Source organism: Meriones unguiculatus, chromosome 1 (genome assembly GCF_030254825.1).
Source record: "Meriones unguiculatus strain TT.TT164.6M chromosome 1, Bangor_MerUng_6.1, whole genome shotgun sequence".
In the NCBI taxonomy this organism is placed as follows: Eukaryota; Metazoa; Chordata; class Mammalia; order Rodentia; family Muridae; genus Meriones; species Meriones unguiculatus.
Genome location: NC_083349.1, coordinates 51,836,234 through 51,860,395, shown reverse-complemented (window position 1 = coordinate 51,860,395; position 24,162 = coordinate 51,836,234). Strand labels below are relative to the sequence as shown.

General features: G+C 45.3%; 1 protein-coding gene across 3 annotated transcripts in view; it reads right to left on the bottom strand.

The window, feature by feature from the left end:
• The window catches only part of Pcgf5 (polycomb group ring finger 5), a 110,477-nt gene extending 88,750 nt beyond the window's left edge, over nucleotides 1–21,727 (bottom strand). The window contains exon 1 of one of the 3 annotated variants that reach the window (XM_060388609.1): nucleotides 21,705–21,727. The gene's annotated coding sequence lies outside the window, so the exon portion shown is untranslated. Of the gene's footprint in view, nucleotides 1–20,656; nucleotides 20,779–21,372; nucleotides 21,512–21,704 lie in introns of those variants that run through there. The other 2 variants (XM_060388603.1, XM_021631268.2) reach the window with 2 other exon arrangements.
• Between the last annotated feature and the right edge of the window lie 2,435 nt (nucleotides 21,728–24,162).

Here is a 24,162-nt window from a genome sequence, read left to right as displayed (position 1 = left end):
ATGATCTGATTCTCTATTTTAGAGGCCTGAATGAATCTATCTGGAGTATGTGTCAGCAAACAGTGAGACACCGCCTGTCAGTTTCATACCTGTCTCAACTAGGTCAGGATGCCTCATTTCAGGAGCAGTGTTCTTGGCAGGGGACAGTCCCCAAGGAGTGTGGCCACAAGTCTAGCAACACTGCAGTGTCTCTTGGAGGGCTGCTCAGAACTCCAGTGTGCAAGGACAAACTGATGAGAGCCCGCACCAGCAAGCCAAGAGGGTCAAACGCGGTACTGTCTAAGCAGATTACCCAGACGCTAATGGAGAAAAACGACCACCAGCGCAAGGATCTTGACAAAACCTGTATTTATAAACACAAACTTGCTCCCAGGAGAAAGGGAAAAAAGGAAATCATATTTTAAGAGAATAGTCATATATATTTTTAATGAGATTCTCACATAAACACAGAAGACAGTAGGAATTGCTGTGAAATGGTTTCTAAACGTATCAAGCCATCAGCCTCTGCTTTCAGAATACCTACTACAGAAAAGAAAGGAGGCCCAATTATGCTGCTCTATCTTTAATACAAAAGGCCAGAGCTCATTTGTTTGGTATTTCCCAACAGTCTACCATTTACTAGAGAACAGTTGGCATTTTCTTAAAAAAAAAAATAAAATAAAATCAAGAGGTTGGTTTATTAAGGGAGTATACAGAGTGACTTACTCAATGGGAAAGCATCGCTGTTAGGAGGAGAAAGCAGGTGTTTTGGGCTCCATCAATCATCAGGTCTCACCGTGGTTACAGGCTGTGTTCCATAACCTTCCAGAATCACACTTGAGTCAAAACGACTTTGGTAGTAATTTGAACCAAATCTCCTCTCTTACACATGGAGAAACTAAAGCTTACAAAGGAAGGGAAGGGCATACTAAATCTCCTCACTCCCAAGGACCAAAGTGGAATCATTATACGTCAGTGTCTGCACCCCTAAAACCCACATGCTGAAATCCTGACTTCCAAGGTGACCCTTCAGGTGAGGGCCTTTTGAGGCAGTTATGTCACGAGGGTTCAGCTGAGATGCACATTTTTTACCAAAGAGCGTCCAGAGACTAGCTCCCTCTTGGCCCTGGGAGGACACAGCCAGGAAATAGGAACCCCGCCCTCACCACATGTCAATCTGTGATTGATCTGGGCTTCCCTATCGCCAGGATTGTGAAGAATAAACTTTACTTGCTTGTTATGCCATCAGTTTATGGCACTTTGTTATAGCAGCCTGAATGAGAAATCACTGCAGAAAAAAAAATGGTAGAAAAATAATTTCTGACTGTCTTTTCATTTGTAAACTATATAAAATTGTTTCAGTGCTCAAATTTTTCATGGTTTTTTTACACAATTGAAAAAATAAAGAAAACTCAGCAGGGCAGTGGTGGCACATGCCTTTAGTCCCAGCACTTGGGAGGCAGAGGCAGGCAGATCTGAGTTCGAGGCCAGCCTGATCTACAGAGCAAGTTCCAGGACAGCCAGAGCTACACATAGAAACCCTGTCTCAACAAACCAAACCAACCAAAAAACAAAAAAGCAAATGAACCCCCCCAAAACCAAAATACAAAACCAAAAGAAAATAAAACAAGCCTCTCAAGCTATTTTTTATAGTTAAAATTTTAGTGTAAGTTAAATATAGACGGCTCCCAAACTGCATCATGTGACTCTAGTACTTTAGCCTGTTTGCTTTTGACCAAGCAGCTTTAAGAAAGAGAGCAGGTAAACCAGGCACGTTGGTACATGCTTATAATCCCAGCACTCAGGGAGGCAGAGACAGAAAGAAGATCTCTGTGAGCTACAAGCTAGTCCAGGACAGCTGAGGCTACGCAGAGAAACCCTGTCTCCAAAACACCAAAGAGAGGAGAGAGACAGACAGATAGAGACAGAGAGAGACAGAGAAAGAGAGACAAAGAAAGACAGAGAAAGACAGACAGAGAGACAGAGAGAGACAAAGAGAGAGACACAGAGAGAGGATAAATCATATGTACTGTTCAGGCTTCTAGAAAGGTTTTTGTTTTTCTTTTGTTGTTTTTCCCAGAACAGGGTTTCTCTGTATACCCCTGGCTGTCCTGGAACTCACTATGTAGACCAGGCTGGCCTCAAACTCACAGATCCACCTGACTTTGGTTCCTGAGTGCTGGGATTAAAGGTGTGCATCACCACTGCCTGGCACTTTTTCTAGTTTATTTTTTAAAGATTTTCTTAAAAAAAAAAACCTCAGATACTTGATATTTATAAATCGTCTTTGATGGTTTTTACCTTCCCCATTTTTGTACAGATAGGTATATCTACATATATGTATATGTATGTAATCTGTAAGTATTTGGAAAGGACTTTTATTTGGTAGGCAAAGACAGAATAAACATTAAAGCAATGTAACTTTTAGCTATAGATTTCTAAGTGGAATTATCTTTACCCCAACCAGATAAGTACAGATTCTCAATGCTTTATAGAGAAACCTTTTATTCATTTGCCTAACATTTACTACACACGCTGAATAACTGTGTGATGGGCGAAGGTTACAAATCAAGATTAAAACTGCACAAACTTAGCTGGATGTGGTGCTGCATGCCTTTTGTCTCAAACTTAACTACTGCTGAATGCACAGTAGAGGGGAGATAGGTGTAACAGGTCTTGGTTGTGTCACAGTAAACGTACCCACAGTGGGAAAGAATGAAGGGAGATGACCGAGTATCAGAGGGGGTAAAGGAAAAGAAGAGGGGAAATTGTCAATAGCAGTCTGTAAGTGAAGAATAATTTTGGCAGGCAAAGATAAAATGTTTCACAGGGAGATCCCCAAGTGCACAAAAGCAGTGACCAGAAATAGAATGACTTAGACAGGTGCCAGCAGAGTATAGGAATGCAAGCTTCCCCTGTCTTGCCCTCACACCTCAGAGGCCATATGTTCAACGACCTCACTTTAAATCTATGGGCACCCAGGTTATCAGGCCTTTAGCGCTTTCCAGTAACCACTCATCTCCCTTGTGTCATCCACCATCCTTCTCTCCCATTCACTCTTTCAGTTAACCAGTCATGAGGGTGGAGAAAATGTAGAACAAGGCTAGAAGGTCCCAAGTGATACTCTGTGATTCGGGCTTTATTCTCTGACAAGAGGTGGGCACAGACATATCTTCACACAGACGGACTTTTTTTCTAGGGTGAAAGATAGAAACAGGGGGTGGGGTGAGGAAGTTAATTTGAATTTCAAATAATGAGTGACCGACTGAAGAAGACAAAGTTATATTTTTATGACTGAATAGTGAGAGGGTGGAGAAATCCAACTTCTTTTACATTTACGTGAGAGAGAGAAAGAGAGAGAGAGAGAGCAAGCTTGTGAATGCGCACACAAGCTTGTGCATATGCCATGGTACACATGTGCTGAGGTCAGAAGACAACACGAGGGGGTTGGTTCTATTCCTGCATCATGTGTGTTCTGGGAATCAAACTCAGGTCATCATGCTCACAGGCAGCGCCTTCATATGCTGAGCCACACTGCTGTCCTCAAAAATTCCAATTTTTTTTAACAGCACAATTATATTCAATTTTAATCCATGCCCTTTGAAGCGTATTCTCCCCAGGAAGTTGTCACTAATATAATGTTAACCATTTCCTCTTTTCCCAAGACTGTTTTTGCAATAGTAACACAGTTAACTTTTGAACCCAGGCCTGTGGTTTTGGAGCAAGCTGAATCATAGCTCTCTCGGCAGCACTGGAAGTAAAGGTACAGAAAACATTCTAAAAGTTCCTAAATCATTGTCAAAGGAAACATGCGAATGCCACAAGTCTGGCTGTGTAGAAATCTCACGAGTGTGTATACTTACTCATGGGCATGCAGAGAGACAACAAGAAGCAAACACATACCCAAAAGCACCCAAGCTGTCTTCACGACACACTGTCTGCCTGATCTCCTGGTATAAGGACACAGAGAACGAAGTGTCACAGAGGCGACAGACACCAAATTCATATTTACTCTTCACTTCAGATCTCCTTCCTGTGCACTGGGGACACGGTCTGGGTATTTTAGTAAGGGAGCATTTTCCTTCCTGAGTCAGCTCATCTCCAGGGACCTGCTAACTAAGAGGAATCTCTTCTTCCCAGCCAACACCCACAACATCCATCTCTTGGAAGGTTATCTAAGGTGCCTCCTGGGTAGCTACAGAATCCACACAGGAAGATTTTTTTAGCCATGAGTCAGAGTAAACGCGTGCCGGCCTTGTGGCAGGGGTTGTTAACCCTCCTTGCACAAATCAGAGGCATCTATAGGTGACTCATACCTATCACTACACGCTTCAGGCCTGGCCCCTCCCAATCCAACCACGGGCACTATAGGCAGGTCCAGCTATTAGTATTTGTAAAAGCCCTAGATGATTCTGAAGTGAAACCAGGGCTGAGACTCAGACACTAACCTGACCTTCCTTCTAATGTTGTCTGCCTGCCCAAAAGGCAGCCCCTGGGGCAGACTCTCAGTCCCCCATCCGGAGGATGTTATCCCATTCCAGGGACCGGGAAAAGCACGGGCCCAGGACCTCTTCTATCAAGTGGGCTAACTCTGAACCATGAATGAGAGATCAGTTGCTCATCTTAAAGGAGTGGTTCTCAACCTGTGGGTCACGACCCCAAGCCTTGCACAGGGGTCTCCTAAGACCATGGGAAAACAGATATATACAATGGGATTCATAACAGTAGCAAAATTATAGTCATGAAGTTGTGACGAAAATAATTTCATGGTTGGGGTCATGACAATATGAGGAACTGTATTAAAGGGTGGCAGCATTAGGAGGTTGAGGACCACTGCCTTATGTAAATATAAAGCAACCCCCCCCCTCCCCAGCAACCAGCCTGGACTTTCTTTGAGCATGGACAGAGTATTAGAAGCAAGAGCCAGTCCTGGTTGATCCCTTAGTTACCTGATCTATGAGGTGATTTCTTTGCCTAGTGAATGAAACCAATCAAAAGCATGGAGAAAACTTTTGTTTATGATTTGCCATCAGTTTTCTCTGATGTACAGAATATTTATGGCATCTATATAACAAACATTTTTTTCTTTTAAACAATTTTAGTCAAAGGTCCAATGTGGCAAGCCCTCTAACTTTATATAATCATAGTTCTTAAGACCCTTTCTTGAATGTTTATAATTGTTCTTAGAATTCCTTTGGTGAAACTAATTAGCTATGCAAACTTCTTGTGATGCCAACTACAGTTAGAATTGCTGTTCTTGGTGAGCTCCTGGTAGGCCTTAGCTGGGAGAATCAGACACACCCAGGGAGACGAAGCTGGAGGGCAACCTGAGGTGTGCAGCTGAGGAACCCCCCAAGAGGCTGCACCAAAGGTAAAGACATGAGGAAATCACAGTGAGTTCAGATTTACTTACTGTATTTGAGCCCTAAACTTTCTCCACAGAGAATCTAAGACGAAGTCCTCAAGTTAGGCAGCTTTTGCAAAAATGACCACTGGCTCTCTGACAGCTTATTCAAATCGGGAGGAGGAGGAGAGCAGTGCCGATGTCCTGGAGAGCAAAGATGTTTAAACACTGCTTGGGAAGAGGAGTCAGCCCTCACAGCAAACGAGAAGTTGGAAGCTTTTTAAAATTACTGGTTCCCTGGGGTCTTCCCAAAGCCAAACACATCAGAGTCTGGGGCTACGGAGGCCACTTGAAATTTGAAAAGCTCACCCAAAATATTCTTAGACAGAATGAGCTGTGCTGGAATCAGCTGAGGCAGAGAATATTCTAACTTCAAAGCAAATGTGTGTCTTATCTTTTAATATCCACATTTCTAGCGTTTTGGATCCAGGTAAATCTCCAATCCCACTTTGACCACTGCATTACCTTTTTCTTACTGATTTTAGTTTTTATTACACTAGCCCATGGAAATTACTTAGAAATTCAAAGTGTCCTACCAAGTTTAAAATGAACAACTGCATTATCCTGCTTCACTCCCCACTTGCTCCCAAAGGTGAACTAAATATAATTTTACCTGCTTCTTCTACTAGTTCATTTTATATACCTCAACAATATGTATGTTCTAAAATTTATTGATATATTAATTCTAGACCTTTACTAATGTTTTCAGGTTTCCCGTTATATGCTAACTTGTCTCCTCCTGTTCATCTATAACACTCAAATCTTTTCTGCAGTCAAGTACGTCCAGGGGTCCTATTTGGTCTGTGTGTCTTAACACGGCTGCACCAACAGTTATTACTGTACTACCATAATGGTAGCTAAAGGCGATTGGTGTTCTGACCTCCAATCCACCATGCCCCACAATTCAGCAAATAAAGGGTTAACATGTGCTACAGCAGGGACAGCCTTCCAAACTTGCCTTTACTCTACAGCAGGCCCCTGTTCTGACTTGTCAGTGGCCTGGCTACCAGTTGGTTGTTACATATTCTGAATATTGCCTGTAGGCACGACCACGTGATTCACTTCTTGCTATCTGAATACAAGCGAAAGTGATGTGCTGTGCTCCCAAACACGCCCTTGTTCTCACAGTCCAGAACATAACACTGGCTGACCAGGTTTTAACTCTACAGAGATGAGGGCAAGCCTTCGCAGATAGTAGGGGAATGAGATGGGGCAGAAGGGAGTAGGTGACATTGTAAAGCAGGGACATCACCCCCTTAAAATGTTCATCCTGAACGGAACCGTGGAATGAAAAGTGACTAATTTCTCCTTTAAGTTACAATCTGGGGAGTTTCTACTGTATTGCAGCTGTGTAGACTTTATCTCTTTCCTTTTAGTTTAAGACAAGGTCTCACTAGGTAGCCTTGGCTGTCCTGGAACTCCCTATGTGGACCAGGCTGGCCTTGAATTCAGAGATCCAAGCTTCTGCTCCCTCGGCCTCTGGAGTGCCGGGATTCAAGGCGTGCACCATTTAGCCCAGCTGTAGCACAGTCTTTTAACTGGCTCAGGAGTGATTTGCACCATTGGGACCTTTTGTAAATGCCACCGTCACTTTCTTGTAGGGCCACTTATAATTGCCTTCCACCAACCCCAGTTGAGTTTTTCTTCATTGATAAGCCCTCAGAAAAGCCCTCAGAAGAGCACTTTACAGTGGTCAAAAGTAAAATCGCCCAACAGTTTGTTCTTACTTGGAAATTCATGGAAGTCCCTTTCCTGAGGCCATCCTGCTGCCTCTCTGACCTGGACTGCTTCCCTCCAGGGCTGCCAGGCTGTTTTTTAAATTGTCCTTCTAGAGTTTCCTTTGGACCTTTTCCTTCTGTTTAGCCGCATATTTCTGGAATTCTCTATATCCTTCTTCCTTGATTTATTCCCACATTTTAATATAAAATACCATCCAGTAAATTGTGTTAATTAAAAGGTCTTAATTCTTTTTCCTACTTGATATTGACTATTATCAATATCAAAGATATCAATACTTTGTATTGATTTTTTTTGATTGAAAATAATTTCCATCTTAATTTTTAAGAAAGTAATCCAGGGCTCTTCTTTATTTGTTTGTCTATTCATATATTTTGAGACAGGGTTTCTCTATTGTGTAGCTCTGGCGGTCTTAGAACTCACTATGTAGATCAGGCTCGCAGATTTCTGCCTGCCTCTGCCTCCTGGCTGCTGTGATTAAAGGCATGTAAGAATCCAGGACTGGTGTTAAATCACGTAATGCCATCCTATTTTCAATCTTTTGGCATAGGACCTGTTTCCACTTTATGAGTTATATGATATATTCACGTTCTTAATATAGAGTAATGTTACGGTGATATGATTTGTACACACACATTATATGATGTGTGTGTGTTTGTGTGAGTGTGTGCATGCACACGCTCTCTCCCATTATCTCTTCTAGATAATCTTAAAATGAAATTCTCCTAGTTCTAGAAAGATTTCTTGTATTATTTCTTTGGTAATTTCTTCCTCTTTACCTTTCTCTATAGTCTCTCTAGAATTCTTATTAGTATGATAATATGTACGGTGATTAATACTTTGATTCTAGTTTTTCTGTCCTATTTTTCTTTTCTTTTCTTTTTTTCTGGTCACCCAATGACTTTTTTGTTGTTGTTATTTTATATTTAATTTCTATAACTAACTTATTAATCTCTTATTGTTAATTTTTAGTCTCCACTCTTAGAGGAGAAAGTTTCTCATCTTTCTATAGCTTAATACAGACAGACAAGCTTTAGTTATTTTCATTTTCACATTCTTCCTGTATTTCTGCCTTTTCTGTGATTATCTTTCTTAATTTCCATAGCCTGTCTGTCTAATTACCTGGCTATCCAAGAATCAAAATGTGGGGACTGAATAGGGTCTCGCTGCTTAGAATGTAGAATTTCATTAAATTTGTTTTTATTGATCATTTTACCCTTCTTCATATTTCCCCTGATAATACAAGCCTGAACCTTTAGTTTATTTCCATTCTGTAGAGAAGAATGATTCTAGTCTCTGTTTTTTTTTTGGAGATTGGGGAGGGGTTGGAGAAGTAGATTTCTAATTTCCTCTTGGGCTTCCAAGCAGGCCTGCATTTTGAGGCGTCTATCTGCCCCATGGCTTCTCCTTCCTGAGCATTCCCAGATTTTAGTGATAAATCCAATGCTTCTTCCAGTATTCACTCCAACCCCTCGGGACATCTAGGTACCAATTTTCTCCTCTCTACTAAGTCAGCAGCCATTGGACTGTTTCTTATCCCCTAATTGTTTTTTGTTTTTTTTTTTTTTTTTTCAGGAATCTCCCTACTGTTGCCTCCTTTTCTGATCACCATTATTACACGATATTTGTTAATAGTTTGGATGCATCAAGGGCATGGCTGTCAGCCAGTACAGAGGGACTACTGAGAAGCCGTTTGAGTTTGAGATCAGGCAGCATGAAAACAAGCCGGGTGACCGGGCTGTGATTTTTGAGGGTGTATTGGAACACTAGCCCTGATTCTGTCTTTCTCTCAGTGCTTCCTGTCCCCCAAGTGAAGGAAGGGTTCATACCAGTTGTGTTCCACCATGACACCCTGCCTTGAACCAAGCCTGGGGGCAACATGACTGACTAAAAACATTGAAACCTCTGAAAGGATGAGCCAAAGCAAACCTTTCTCTAAGATTACCTCAGGTGTTCTATCACAGGGACGCAAAATTGACAGAGCATCTCAGGAAGGGCTGACAGTAAACAAATCAGCTTACCAGATTCTCATACGAAGCTTTACTAACTGAATCCCACAGGCAGAGAAACTGTCACCAAAGATAGATTTGTCTCAGTCTTTTAATACTCCTAGTTTTCCTGACTTGTAGGCCATCTGAGTAACTAATAGGTTCCCCGCAAGCTTACTATTTTTTTAAGATGTGGGAAAGGTCCTTCTTAATTACACACACAAAAATTACTCCAGTGAATCCTAAGTCAATTTTACCAAGGACTAGAAGAAGAGGAAGGTAAGCAGAAGGCTGATGGAGCTACAGCCTCAGCAGGCGACTTTCCTAAAGCAGGTAAGTGAAACAAAGAATTCTTTTCTAGATAGCAAAAAGACTTTTAGTCTACCAATTCACCAATTTTCTCTTAAGACATGATTTGCGACATGAGATATTTTCCCCTCTATTTCTCTTGTATTGAGAACTTTTTCATGCAACATATTCTGATTATGGTTCCCCTTCCCATTTCCCCTTCAATCCGAATCTGCAACCTTTCTGTCTATCTTTAGAAAACTAAGAGACATCTCAAGAAATAATGAAAACACAATATAAAATAAAAGCAAAAGCAAACAAACTGGAATAGGACAAAACAAAGAGAAGAAAGAGCCAAAGAAAAAGCACAAGGAACACACATAGACATAGAGACACGAATGTTTGTGCAAACAGGAATCCCATAGAAACACAAAACTAGAAGTCATAACATACACAAGGACCTGCAAGTTAAAAAAAAATGTCCTCGCTGGGGGCATAGTGGGGCATGACTTTAGTCCCTGCACAAGCACTTGTCCTAAAACACTAAATTCACAGCTATACTGGGAATAAGTCCAAGAATAGCTAGAGACTAAAACACTAATGTCACAGCTTTGGTCTGATGCTACTTAAGAGCAACATATCCCAACCTGTCAAAACTTCATACCCGCTTTCTGCTCTTCTTTATGACTCCCCTAAAGAACAAGCAAACAAAGCAAGCATCCAAGAGGACAGAAGCCCCCCATGTGGGAGACGTTAAATGGCTCTGGTTCCTGAGCTGGGCGGTCATGAGCCGCATGCTCGCTCTTCACAGTTTGTCCATGTGTATGTCTACACTTCGTTTTCTGTACATGTATTACATTTTACAATTTGAAAAAAAAAAAAAAGGAGTCTTGAAAAGTCAAAAGAGGAATACATAAGGCAGACATTTCACTTGTCAGGAAACATACTGCTTCAGGCTCACGTAGCCCGTCTGGCATGGATAAAGAAGGAAAGTTGCCAGGACTGATATAAAAGTCTAAACCAGTGTCCTGCCAAATTTCAACAGTCGTCTGTGCCATTTTGTTCAAAATATCTACTTGAAAAGGATGATCTTAAGACTCAGTTATCATTGTGTTTCCTACGGAAACTCAGATACCTTGACATTTGCATAACGCGATTTGCTTACAAAGAGTGTTGACATCAGATCCATAGAGGATACCGAGAATGCTATTTTCTCCCACGCAATGGGCGAGGAAACTGGAAAGCTTAATAGCAAGTTAGCAGGATTCAAAATAGTGGGCTGTGGGTATAGGTTGGTGTTAGTCTTGCCTTGCACTCAAGGCCCTAGGTTTGTGCCTCACCCTTGGGGGGGGGGCACACCAGCAAAGATTACGAGAAGAATCTGGAGAGAGGGGATGCTAGCCGGGATTGGTGGAGCCACGAGCACACGTGCGAGCAAGCCAGGGGCTTCTCAAACATTTAACGAAGAACTTTCTACATTTCCAAACTTTCTTGAGTTTAAACACGGGGTTTTAGAGCTGGCTTCGACATTGGCAGGTTTCCTGAGATTCCCAGGGAGGAGCAGAGATCCACTAAGTGTGTCCTGTGAGGTTCTGCATTCACATCTCGTTGGCATAGCAGCAGTATTGCAATAGAGGTCAAGCTCTAATGCAAGTGAGGTATGAACACTCAATAACCTTTTGAAACGAAGCAAAACCAGAGAGGTTTCAAAATAAGGGACAGTCCCAGTGTACTCCAGGAGCCTCTATCTTCCACATCACAGTCCTCCTCATAGGCGCTGAACAATTTATTTGATGTATGACTGCCATGGGTATGGTTCATGGGTCCCAGTTCTCAAATAGTAGGATTTGGCGGCGGGGGGGGGGGGGGGAGGCGGGGATTTCTTCTTTGATCAAAGACATTAAACATGACATTAATACATTTTTCTCTCTACCTGGGCAGTAAGGACACTTGGGTAAGAATTTTTGCTATGAAGCCTCAAGCTTTCCATCTAAAATTCAGAGTAGGCAAAGCAGGGTGTGCGCAAAGTCACTTTTGGGCTCTGCACCTAAGATTCAGTCAGTGGAGACTTTCATTACTTCGCCAGCAATTCTCACTGGGATTCAGAAACGCCAGTTTGTATCAGTTCCAGCCTGGCCCTGAATGCCTGGACTCCTGGGCAACTGTCACATTTGAACAAAGTGTTTAACAGACCTTAGAACTTCCTCACCATTTAAATGACAGAATAAATTCCTTATCTCTTCCTTACCTTTTATCTTCCTAATCCTGTGGACTAAATGCTAAGAAAGACTTCAGTGCATAGTATCTACACTTACTGAAACAGATATTTAAGTTGCTATATAATCATTTTGATACTCTGGCCTCACAGTTCTCAGAGATTACCTGCTTTCTACTTCTAACAGCCTGGATCCCTTCACTTTGAGTTTTTATCATTAACTCACAACAGACCACACCATAATTGTAAAGCCTTGGAAGTTCCTCATGCCTTTAACTTGCTCCTCCTCCAGATTCCCCCTTTCTGAAACACTTGCTGAAACAGCCATTACCTTGCACCAGCTCTGTTCCCTCCCTGAGTCATCTTCACTTTCCCTTGTCTTTGTTCTTGACTGGGTGCCCATATGGGGTTGGCAACTTCAGGGAGATCCAAGCCATCTCTACTTCCAGTGTCCTGAGCACTGCTGGAGGAAGTCACAAACGTCAGAGTGACGCGTCTTTCTCAAGCCCAAGGGAGACCTCCTTTGCTCTCTCGCTGCCTGCGGATCTTCAGTGGATATAGGCCAACAGCTTTCCAAACATTTCCCACTCTGCCTCCACTTCACACCTCATGCACAGTTTTCCAACTAATCGACAAAAGATGACCAGTCTGCTTCAAATGAAGCTGCTGCCCATCTACAAACTGCTCTAAAATTCATCTTTGCCTTTCTCCTTTTTTAACCATACAGCTACAGTTCTAGACAAATATAATGGCGTGTGTCTGTCACTACAGTATGATAAAAGCATTCTCCCAGTGCCTACAAGCCCTCTGTGTTCTTTCTACTCATCCCTTCCTGCACGCGAGTCCCTCATAACCAGGTATTATTCTGCTTCCACAGAGGTTCCTTTGGCAGAATGGCATTCAATCGGAGCCACGTAGCTTGGCTTCCTCCACCTAATAACACGTGGGTACTGACATCTTACCCACAGCTTGTGATGGGAGGGGGCTGAATGACACCTTCAAGTTTCACTCCTCAGGCACTGTCCATTTTGGGGTTTTGTTCTTTTGTTTTCATTGTTTTTCAATAGACAGGGTCTCTCAGTGGCCTGGAAATCACCAAACAGGGTAGCCTGGTGAGCTCACAAGCCCCAGGGATCAACCTGCTTCTGCCATTTCAGAGCTGGGAGTACACGCATGTGCAGCACACCTGGGCTTTGGTTTTCTTTCTTTCTTTCTTTCTTTCTTTCTTTCTTTCTTTCTTTCTTTCTTTCTTTCTTTCCTTCCTTTCCTTCCTTCCTTCCTTCCTTCTTCTTTCTTTCTTTCTTTTTCTTTCTTTCTTTCTTTCTTTCTTTCTTTCTTTCTTTCTTCTCTCTCTCTCTCTCTCTCTCTTTTAATATGAGTTCTGAGGGTTGGATTCAGATCCGGCTTGCAAGGCTATTTAATGACTCACCTATCTCCCTAGCCCTGTCCATGTCTTCTCACAGCTTGGTGGCTTCTTATTATCACTCAATAACATTCCATTGTCTATCTTCTTCATTTATTCAGAAGAATACAGGAAATCATCACTGCTTCCAAGTTTAGCAATTATGAATAAAGATGTCATAAGAACCACGGTGTAGGGATTTTTTTTTTTTTTTTGAATGGACATATGTTTCCAGCGCCCTTGGCTAGATTCTGAGGAATGCAACTGCTGGACTGCTTGATAAAAGTGTTTGGTTTTATAGTACTTTCCAATATGGCTGTACCCAGCATTCCCCCCAGCAAAGGAGGGAGGTTTCCCATTGATCAACATTCTTGCCACCATTTGGTGTGTTCTGTGTAATGGATTCTGCCCATTCCAAGAGGTGCCCAGTGGTATCTCTGTTATTCTGATTGGCATTTTTCTGATGTCTATGATGTGGAACATCTATTCATAGGATTATCTTGCTGTTTTCCTAGTTTCTTTAGTGTCTGTAAAACACTTAGCCCATTTATTTTATTTTATTTTTCTTATTAGTTACATTTTGTTAACTGTGTCCCAGCCCATTTTTTTTTTAAATAAGAGTTTGTAATTGAATTATAGGAGTTCTTTGCATATTTGAAGTAGTTCTTCATCAGACACATCTCTTGAAAATATTTTCTCCTGGCCTGTGACTCATCTTTCTATTCTCTTGACAGTGTCTTTTTGCAAGGCATATTTTTTAAAATAAAATTTTAATAGGTGCAACTTCGTCCATGAATTACACCTTTGTTGATCCATTAAAAAAAAACAACAAAAAAAAACCCCAACCAAACCTTATGTTATTTGCATATTCTCCTCTGCTATTTTCTAACAGTTTTACGTGATTAAATCATGTTTGCGGCCCATTTTGAGTTATCTTTTGTTAGGTATCGAGCCCAGTCGTCCCAGCACCACTTGCCAAAAAGGCAATTCTCCCTTGTGTTGCCCTTGTCAAAGATCAGCTGATAACTCTGTGGGACCCCCAGAGCCCCTCACCTCAGTTCTGCTCCACTGACCTGCGTCTTTGATCTCTTGCCAGTGCCACCGTTGACTGTTATCCTCTTTCCGAAAGTCTTAAAGCCAAGAAATGTGAGCCATCCAACTCCGTTCTTTAATATTGTGCTTGCTTTCCTATACAGACTCTAAAATTAGTAACTGCAGTGGAATTCTGATTGAGACTGCAGTGAATTTATAAATCAAGTTCAGAAGCCCTGATGGTGTAGTCTCTCCCTATCCATGAACATGGAATTTCCACTTAATCTTTCCTTTCTTTCTTTCCATTTTATACTTTCATCACATGGATCTCACACATATTTTGCCAGGCTTAGAACTCAACATGTCATCTCTTTTGCTAATGAGAGCTGTATTGCGTTTGTGCTGATTAGCACTTTGTCAACAAGTTGGGGTCATCCAGGGAAAGAAAAGTTCAGCTGAGAAAACACTTCCATCAAAATGGCCTGTCAGCATGTCTGTGCAATTTTCTCGATTGATGACTGATCTGGGAGAGCCTCGCCGACTGTAGGAGGTGCCATCCTTGGGCAGGTGATCCTGAGATGTGTAAGAAAGGCGGCTGAGCAAACCACGGAGAGCAAGCCAGTGAGCAGCACTCCTCCATGGCCTCCGCTTCACCTTCTGCCTCCAGGTTCCTGCTCAAGTTCCTTCCCAGACTTCCTTCAGCGGTGGAGCGTGAGCATGAAGTGTAAGGATGAAATGAACCTTCTCTTCCCCAGTAGCTTTTGGTTGTGGTGTTCAGCACAGCACCAGAAACCTAAGGATGGCGTTCTTAACTGCAGACTTCACTCCTAGTAGATAGGAAAGCAGCATTCTGCACATTACCCTTGCATGAAATCTGCTGACTGTTTATTAGTTTCAGGAAGTTTTCTTTTGATTCTTTCTCATTTTTTTTTTCATACAAATAACTCAACAACAGCTATTTTTCCTCCTTATTTCGACCTACCTTTTTTGTCTTTTTGTCATGATTATCCAGAAATAACTTCATTATAATCATCCAGGTGATCATATAATCTATTACTGAAAAGAGGAGTTTCCTTTAGTATGGTAATAGCCATCCCTCATATACAGATAAATAAAAATGTAATTTAAAAAAAAGTTTTAAGATGGGTGCTAGCAACAGAGCTCAGCCAGTGAATGTACCTACGGCCAAGCCTGACAACCTTAAATTTGACCCCTAAGACACACACGGTAGAAGAGTCATGCAGGACGACCTTCGACCTCACTCACAAACCATGACACATGTTCCTCATCCCCAAAACATACAAATAAATAAAAATATCATTTAAAATTTATAAAGGAATGGGCGTTATTTGTCCAAATATTATCCCATAATTGAGTGAGCATAACAAGTATGAGTGGTGTATCAATCTGCAGGTTAAGCTTCCTTTCTCTGCTCTTGCCCCTTCAGCCTGAGGAACACCCAGTGCATTAATCACCTATTCCCTCCTTCAGAGGAGGCCATTCCACCCACAGACACACGCAGACACCTTCCTTACAGTGTCTGCTTGTTTTGAATTGAACTCATGTCATTGCACACTGCAAGCAAACAATCTAGTGATGAGCTAATCCCAAACCCATGATTTTGTTTTCAGGGACTTTTCATCCACTCTCTCTCTGATATTCCCAAGCACATATTCCCAGTTTTCCTGTCCTCTCTGTAACGACACCCTCCATTCAACTGACCCACACTGGCGGACTGCACACTGCCTGGAGGCGAACTGCCGGCAGCTTTCCTGTGGATTTTAATACCTGCCCACACCACCCCAGGTTATTCTTCTGCTTCTGTCTTCTCATTTCCTTCATCCGTCACAAGTGGTGTTGCGTTCCCATCTATGGCCACTTCCCCCCACCTCCCTTCCCTCTCAACTATCACCCTGACTCAGGTTTGCACTGCTGTTCTTCTGGAAGCTTTTCTAACAGTTCCTCAACTGAAGCTGCCATTGCGCCCTGTGCAGACTAACCTCAATATGTGAAGTTTGGTGACATCGGCCCACACTTAGTATATCTTTGATGCTCTCCACTACAAACACAACAGGCTCCTTAGCCCAGCACGGGAGCTGATTTATAATGTGGCCCTAATATTTCCATGTATCCCCTTTCCCTGTTAAACTCTGCTCTAGCTCCTCAACCTTCATCTCAACCGCATTGCTTCCATTTCTGGATGTGGCCACATATTCTTTCCTTCAAGTCTCAGTACATATTGGTCCCCAAATCTCTACCAGCTCTACTGCTATGGAATCTTTAAGGTCTTATGAAAATCCCCCAAATCTTTTCCCAAATTTCTGGCTAATAATTATACACACACACACACACACACACACATACATATCTGATGTATTTCCGTGTATTTTTTTTTCTAACAGTTCCATGTAACACTGCCTTGGTTATCTATCATACCCTCTCTATGTAACCTGTAAGGCTCTCACAGCCTCTGATTAACCCTTATACTTCTCATACTGCTGTTCATATAATAAACTAAGAGAATGCTCAAGTTAATCTGCATAGTGTATAGAATAAAGATGAAGTTAAATTATCGATGTTAATTAAAACAAATTCTTTGGAGGCCTTGAAACTAAGCATTTTTCTTTTTGTAGTTTGTGGTGTTAGGATATAGAAATCACTTTAGTTAAAAACACAGAACAGCATAAATGTCACTGGTTCCTAAAACCGAAGAGTTTGGCCAGACCTCATGGGTCAAAGGGTCATTTAATCCCCCTGTGTCAGCCCCACAGCTGCACACATGTGCAGTCTGAAGCAGTTACCATTTATTTTACTTGTTCATTTATTTGTTTACTTACTTACTTACCTTTGAGACCAGGATTCACCTAGTATAGGCTGGCCCTGAACTCACTATATAACCAAAGATGACCTTGAACTCCTGATCCTCCAGCCTTAAACACTGGGATTACAGGCTTGTGCAACACCATACCCAGCTTTCAGTTATTACTTATCAAGAGTACAATGTCACCAATAATCAGGTCATTCTACATTAGCCAGGCTCACACAATCCTTCATTGCACATGGCACCAAGGCCACCCTGCCACGCCCCTTTCCCTCCTCCACTCCTCACCTCACCACCACACACAGAGCAGGCATGAAAACATTTCTTCCAAAGTCAGGTAGCTCACAGAGAGTGATGCCTGCTGGGGGGCAAAGCTGAAGTTCAGGCTTTTCTACTATGGTTACAGACATAAGAACTACTACATGATATATGTAGAAAATGATGTGCTAGGTAGAGTTTTAGAGTAGCTCTTGAAATATCAATGCTTTGACATATGTATATGGTGAGATATATTTATTTTGGTTATGTCCTATTCTATATGGCACAAATAATCTTTGAATCAGAAGATTGTTCAGCTGAACCTAATAAAATCATATGTGCAACTTAAAAAAAAAAAAAAAAAAGAACTACTACATGGCCCAACTTCTGTCTCTTGCTGTGTCTCCAGATACTAACTATGCCAACTGGAAACACACACTAAAAGTTTCAAACCACTGTCATTAAAACTTAAGAGACATTAAAATGATATGGTACCTTTATCACTAGGAAACTTTGAAGCCTGATCTTATTTGCTAGAAAACTTCTTTTCTAGCATTTACTTCTTAAATATACTCTCAACTGAAAAGTGATTCGTCCAGCCACATTTACTGAATCCCTCAGATTGGGTGGGTACATGCCTAGGTAAGGCATGCTTTTACGCTGAGGATTTCCAGGCAACAGGCAGACAATGTCAGTGGGAGGAGCAATTCCTCCTCACCTGCTGGTACCTGGCCTAACCAAGGGGCTTTCAACAACATAAACTCCAGATTCTTGGTTCTAATCCCAGCTCTGATTCTTGAGGGAAGCACTTCACTGCCTTAGTCTCACCAGAGAGGGGCCTGGGGAGAAGAAAGCATGTAGCCCGCAACTTCAAGCTCTCTTGTACTCTAAAATGTCCCTTCTCTGAGCTCAGTGGAAGTTACATTTCCAGAAGTGACCAGTTACTGTGTCGGAAGGAGAAGGGCAGGTGGCCACTCCTCTTTTGCAGTGGACTGTGGAAAAGCTGAACGCTGACGATACTCAAGACTGAGGCTGAGTAATACGCCTCGAGGTTTATTTTTCACAGTAATATACTTTCTCAAGGTAGTCTCCGCATATACCACATCCAGATCATTCTTCCATACTATCTCGGAGCAACATTCTATCGATATTCTTCTGATATTCTATCCAGATGTTTTAAGGGATAACCTTAAGCAATACCTTTCAGCTTCTGTTCTGTGGCCTTACCAACATCAGCAACAAATTGGAGTGAGGGCCTCTGACCAGGGGAAAAAAAGCTTTGTGTTTGTTTAAATTAAGACCACCTGAAGTTACTATGGACAGTCTTCACCACCACTGTGTGTGAGTTGTTTGGTTTACAGGGAGGAAGAAAGAGGAATGGAGAAATATCAGAGTTTCAAATGAGAAGAAACAAAAAGACCAGTGACACTAACCTTTGCTGGTTTCACTTCGCCCCCCCACCCCATTTTCTTTTTAACTAGTACCTATGTTTTTAATGACTCACTCACTTGGTAATGCCCTGTAGCCCCAAAGCTCCACATCCTTCTTCATACTAAGCATCTTAAGAGAGGATGCTTAAAGGTTTGTTATCTTTTGTCCTTAACAGTAGGCATGATAAAAGCAATCCAAGATGACAAAAATTACAACAGTAAAGAGGAAGTCAGAACTGTACCCTATTGGTAACTTGTCCGCCAAAGGCAATGAATTGTGATTGTCAAAGACGGTCCTGCCAAGAATCAGGAAAGTAGTTTATTCATTCAGTACATGAACAAACATAGGGTGCCCCAAATATATATATAAGGCTTTTGCTGCTTCTAGTATATAAATGAGTAAGCAGGGAAAGCCCTCCACTCTCTAGGGGGAGAGGGGACCCCAGAACGCCTCAACAGAATATTATAAGCGTTCAGGAGCTATGAAGAAAATAGGATGATTGAGAAGTTTGGGGGTAGGACTGAGAACTAAGAAAGTATGGTAGTCAGGAGTATTTGTGGGGCCGTGGCACTGGAGGTGAGCCCCGGATGAGGAGAAAGCTTTGCTCTGTAGTCCTTCAGATGTGGGGCGGGGCGGGGATGAGTCGAGAACGGTGACCGTACGAAACATTCTGTATTCATGAATGAAAAACTAGATGGCCTTTAAAAACTTAAAAAGAAAAAAGCCGATCTCTTATATCATCTACTTAAAGGGCCGATTGTTTAAGATCAACGTACTTTTTTAAAGACTCTGCTAATTACTTGGAAACTACTGAAGCAGACGCAATCACTAGAATTCCTCCCAAGCTGCAGACTCCCTTCACTTGACACCATTCAAATTCTGAATGAGACTGGACCCGGCCCTGCAGCGAATCAGCGCCTCCTCTGCCTCATTAACGCAGCCAGGTGGAATCTTGTTACCCTTCCAGAAAACCCGAAACAAGGCTGGGGAAGGTGGGGGCGCCCTACACCCTGAAAGTTACTGTGGCAGGTTTAAGACAGAAGAGCCCCCGAGCCCGCCGCCCTCTCGCATTAACTCCCCCCTCTCCGCCCCTCCAGGCGTCGTCACTTGCAGAAGGGCCGCTCGCCGGGGTTGGAGGCCCACGGCGAGTACGCGCGCGCGTGGGGAGCCCGCGTGAATCATCCGAGCGCGGTCCACTGGGCCGATGATTCATTCACGGCTCCGGGGCTCGGCGGCCACACGTTCCCGGCGTACTAGGACGGCCGCGCACGCAGCTTCCTTAATATTAAACAAATGTTTCAAAGTCCAGACGCCCGCAGCCAGAAACGCCCAGAGCCGGGCGAGGTGGCTAGGAGCGAGCGCCCCGGGGCGGGCGGGGGGCGCGGGAGACGGGGGTCGCCCCGACCCGACCCCCCGGGGCGTGCGGTGGCGCACAGGTGGGTCCCCGCCGCCCCTGCAGCCGCGCTCTCGCTCGCCCCTCCGCTCCCGGTGGCATCTTATATAATAGCCCGAGCCGATCCAAACGGAAGCGGGGCGCGCGCCGCCGGGGCCGCGGGGCAGAGGTGCTCACGCCCGGAGCCCCCGGGGGTCCCCACGCGGCTCCCAAGAGAAGGGGGGAAAGACCCGAGCGTCCTCCCCGCGCGTCCCCCCCACCCCCCCGCGAAGGCGCTCGGTCGTGGCCGGTCCCCTTCAGGAAGCCGCGAGCGTCACCAACTGCGTCAGCTTCTTCAAACCCAGTGCCCTGTCTCTCTCTCCAGCCCGGGAGCCGCCGACGCGGGGCCAGGGCCGCGGGCCGCGCTGGCAGGCGCGCCCGGGCGGGAGGAGAAAGTTCCCGGGGACCCTCCGCTCGTCCGCTCGGCCCAGCCGCGCCGCCCGCGCCCGCGCCCCGGCGTGGGCAACTTGGGGACCCCCGGCTGCGCGCGACCCCTGCCGCCCGCCTGCCGAGCTCGCGCGGTGCCCGCGGAGGGGGGGATCTCGCCCCGGGGGCCCAGCGGAAGAACGGCCGCGCTGAAAAAGAAAAAAAAAAAAAAAAAAAAGCCAAAAAAAAAAAAAAAACTTCCTAAAGCCGGGGAGCCGCCGGGGTCCCCAGCATCGCTCTTACCTAGCTCCCGGGAGGCCACGTTCCGGGCGGGCCGCGCGGGGCGCGTGGTGCGCGAGCGCGCGCGCGTGGGGCGGTAGGTGAGCGGCCCGCGCGGGCGGGGGCGGAGCGGGACCGGGTGGCGGGGCGCGGGGCGCGGGGCGGGGGGTGGGTGGGGGGGTCCGGATGGCCCCGCGGCGCGAGGGCGGGGGGTCGGGGTGGGAGGGGAAAAGGACGACGGCCGCGGAGCCCGCGGTGACGGCGGCGGCGGCGGAGGCGACGGCGATGGGCGCGGGGCGAGCGCGCCAAGGGGGCGGAGGAGTTGCCAGAGGGTTTGTTTACGCATTGCTGCCCGGCTCGGGGCACAGCCCGCACTCCCTGATTGGACACAAACTGGGGCACAGCCTCCCGCCGCCCGCCCGCCAGGCCTTCTGGAGCAGCCGCCGCCGCCGCCGCGTAGCTCCCGGAGCGCCTGCCGGGCACAGCCCGCCGCGGTGCCCGGGGCCTGGAGGGGGACCGTCGGGGCAGCGGGCGGGGTGGGCGTGGAGCGGAGGCGGGCTCCCCAGGCTCGGAGTGGCCCCACCTGTAGTGGGGCGACCTTGGCAAGGAGAAACTTGCAACTTCTCTGGCTGGGAGGCCGCTTCTGCTCCGGAGGCGGAGGAGATACCCCACTCTGTCCCCTCCACCCCTGCCCCCACCAGGAAGCTTGCCCTTGAGCCGTAGAGAAGCGGCTGGGATACCAGTGTGTCTTTGGTGGAGTCCAGGCTCCTGGTGGAAGCTGGCCGCGGGCGCTCCGGGTTCCTTTCTGCCTCCGGCTTCCTTGCTTTTAATCTCGGTTCTTCCACGTGACGTTCAAAAGTTGTCCTCCCAGGAGCGACCTCGTTGCCCAGATGCTGAGCATCCCTTTGAGGACTTCGCAGGGTCCCGGCTTCCTTCACAGCCCGACCTCCACCCATCTTCAGCCTCCTCTCTACCGCTCGGCTGTCACCTCAGACCCCGAGGCGGTTTGGTAGACCTGCATTCCCTGGATCCTGTTCAGTTCTCTGCCAGAGAGCACTAGAATTTCCTCTACCTGTCCAGGTGACCCCAGCCTCGGCTCCCCTCCTTCCTCCTGCCATTTTGTGTTGTAGCCTTCTGGACTCGCGGTCGACTAACTTCAGTCTGACGAGGGTAGGTAGCCGTGTACCTTCCCTGTGCAATGCCCGCCTCTCCTCCCATTCTGTAGATTTCTCGAGGAAAGTGGCCCGGTTTCAGCAGGGCTCAGGCACACTGGGAGAAATGAAACTGAAAACAGGCCTGTGTTGTGTCGGTGTCTACCATTCCTCTGGGCCCAGAGAACTTTGAATCTCTGAAGAACTGCGGAACCCCACCTCGGCAGAAGGAAACTCTTCAAAACCCAGGCATGTCCCCCATATTTCCTGTCTCTATTCACTCCCCCCCCCCAACTAGGTGCCTCTCTATATACTTACAATGGGCAGTCAGCCCTGGGTAGGGTGTGACTGAGTTCTGCAGAAATGTTCCCTAAGCCAAGGCCCATCGTGGCCAAAGCGAATAAAGTAAAGCATAAAGCGACAGACACAAATTCAGTCATTTCACAGATGAGCGGGGATAGGAAGAGCCCTTCAGTCCTGATAGTGCAGGTGGAGTCTGTGCTGATCAAACGCTGCTTCAAGTCCATCACGGGGTAGACCCTGGTCCTTCTGGACTCCTGCGATGGCTCGACTTCCTTCTCTAGGTATGGGGAAACATGGAGGAGCGTCAAGTGATAAGTTACAAACACACTGCAAGAACTGCAGCTGCAACCAGGGGCAGGGTAAGGCCACCCCGAGACTAGAGGCCTATTGAAGCGACTCCTCCCCTCGGCTCGGCTGGGAAAGGGAGACTTCCAGAGCAGTGGGGTAGAAATCATGGAGTGGAGCTTCTCCTGGAGATGTCTTCAAAGCAAAGGCTCCCTTCCTCCCACCATTCCTTCTCAGCCTCCCCAGTCACCACTCCCACGTGACAAAGGGCTAACATGTGACAGGTGTTAGGGAGAGGAGAAGGAAGCTGAGAGCATAGTGATAAGTGACAAGCCTGCCGGGCTTGGGTGCAGCGGTGTGGACAAACATCCTTCTCCCCCTCCCCAGCCCTGGCACCTTGCCCTCCCCCCATGTATCTTTACTTTCATCATCCTTCTAGCCTTCTCTTTTCCGCCATGACTTCCTTAGACGGTCCTCTTCTCTTTCTTGCTTTTCTCTTTGTGTTTCCTTCCTATCTCCCCTGGACTCTCCTTCTCTGAGTTCTTGTTAGTCATACCTACCCTTGGTCAGCCATAGGTTTTGCTATGAAATGACATGCCCTCCTTCCCATTAAGACATTAGGATTAGCCCCCACCATGCTGTGGCCCTTCCAGTGCTAGACAGCTGTCTATGCTAGCTTACACAGTCTTCACCGTACTCTCATTGGTGGAGCACCACTGGGTGTAATTCGGTGGCTTGCGTATCCACTGTTACAAAGGAGACTTTGTTTAGGCAGGTCACTGATGACACTGCTGACAATCCTCTTACTGTTCAGGTTAGGGTTTCCCTCAGCACTTTCTTTTTTTTTCCCACTTATTTATTTATTACAATTTATTCACTTTGTATCCCAGCTGTAGCCCCCTCCCTCATCCCTTCCTAATCCTGCCCTCCCTCCCTCTTCTACTCCCATACTCTCCCCCAGTCCACTGATAGGGGAGGACCTCCTCCCCTTCCATCTGACCCTAGCCTATCAGTTCTCATCAAGACCAGCTTCATTGTCTTCCTCTGTGGCCTGGGAAGGCTGCCCCCACCTCAGGGGTAGGTGATCAAAGAGCTAGCCACTGAGTTCATGAAGGAGACAGCCACTGGTCCCCTTACTAGGGAACCTACTTGGAGACTGAGTGTGCCATAGGGCTACATCTGTGCAGGAGTTCTAGGTTATTTCCATACATCGTCCTTGGTTGGAGTATCAGTCTCAGAAAAGACCCGACCCTCATAACTTTTATCCTATGTGTTTTCCTCTTATTATCAGAAATGCCTCCCCAAACCCCAAATTCCAACAGTCCTGTACATTATTTTAAATCTCCAGCTGGAGAAAGTAGCATTTTATCTAGTTTTTGAAGGGTGAATAAGATTGAAGAACCAGAAGTTGATTAAGGAAGAGCATTTTTGGTGAAACAGTAAATAATATGATACAACTTGGCTGAAATGTGATGGGAGGCTAACAGAGCATGCTTCAGAAATTTATCTTTATATCACAGTTCCCTGAAACAGTGTGTGCAGAAACACAGATTAAATCCTAAGCATATGTATAGTCCGTATTATTCATACTACTGTTTTAAGGCCACAGGAAAGTACTAACACTGTCTAACCCAAATTTGTTTTAAAGTAGAACTATGGTTGAAAGGTGATTAACCATGGCAATTAAAAGCTAGCCATATTTAAATCCCTTCTTTGATAAATGACCTTGAACATGAGGTTAAGTTCCTTCCTCAGAATAGTAGGGAAAATCATATCATTTACTTAAGTGGC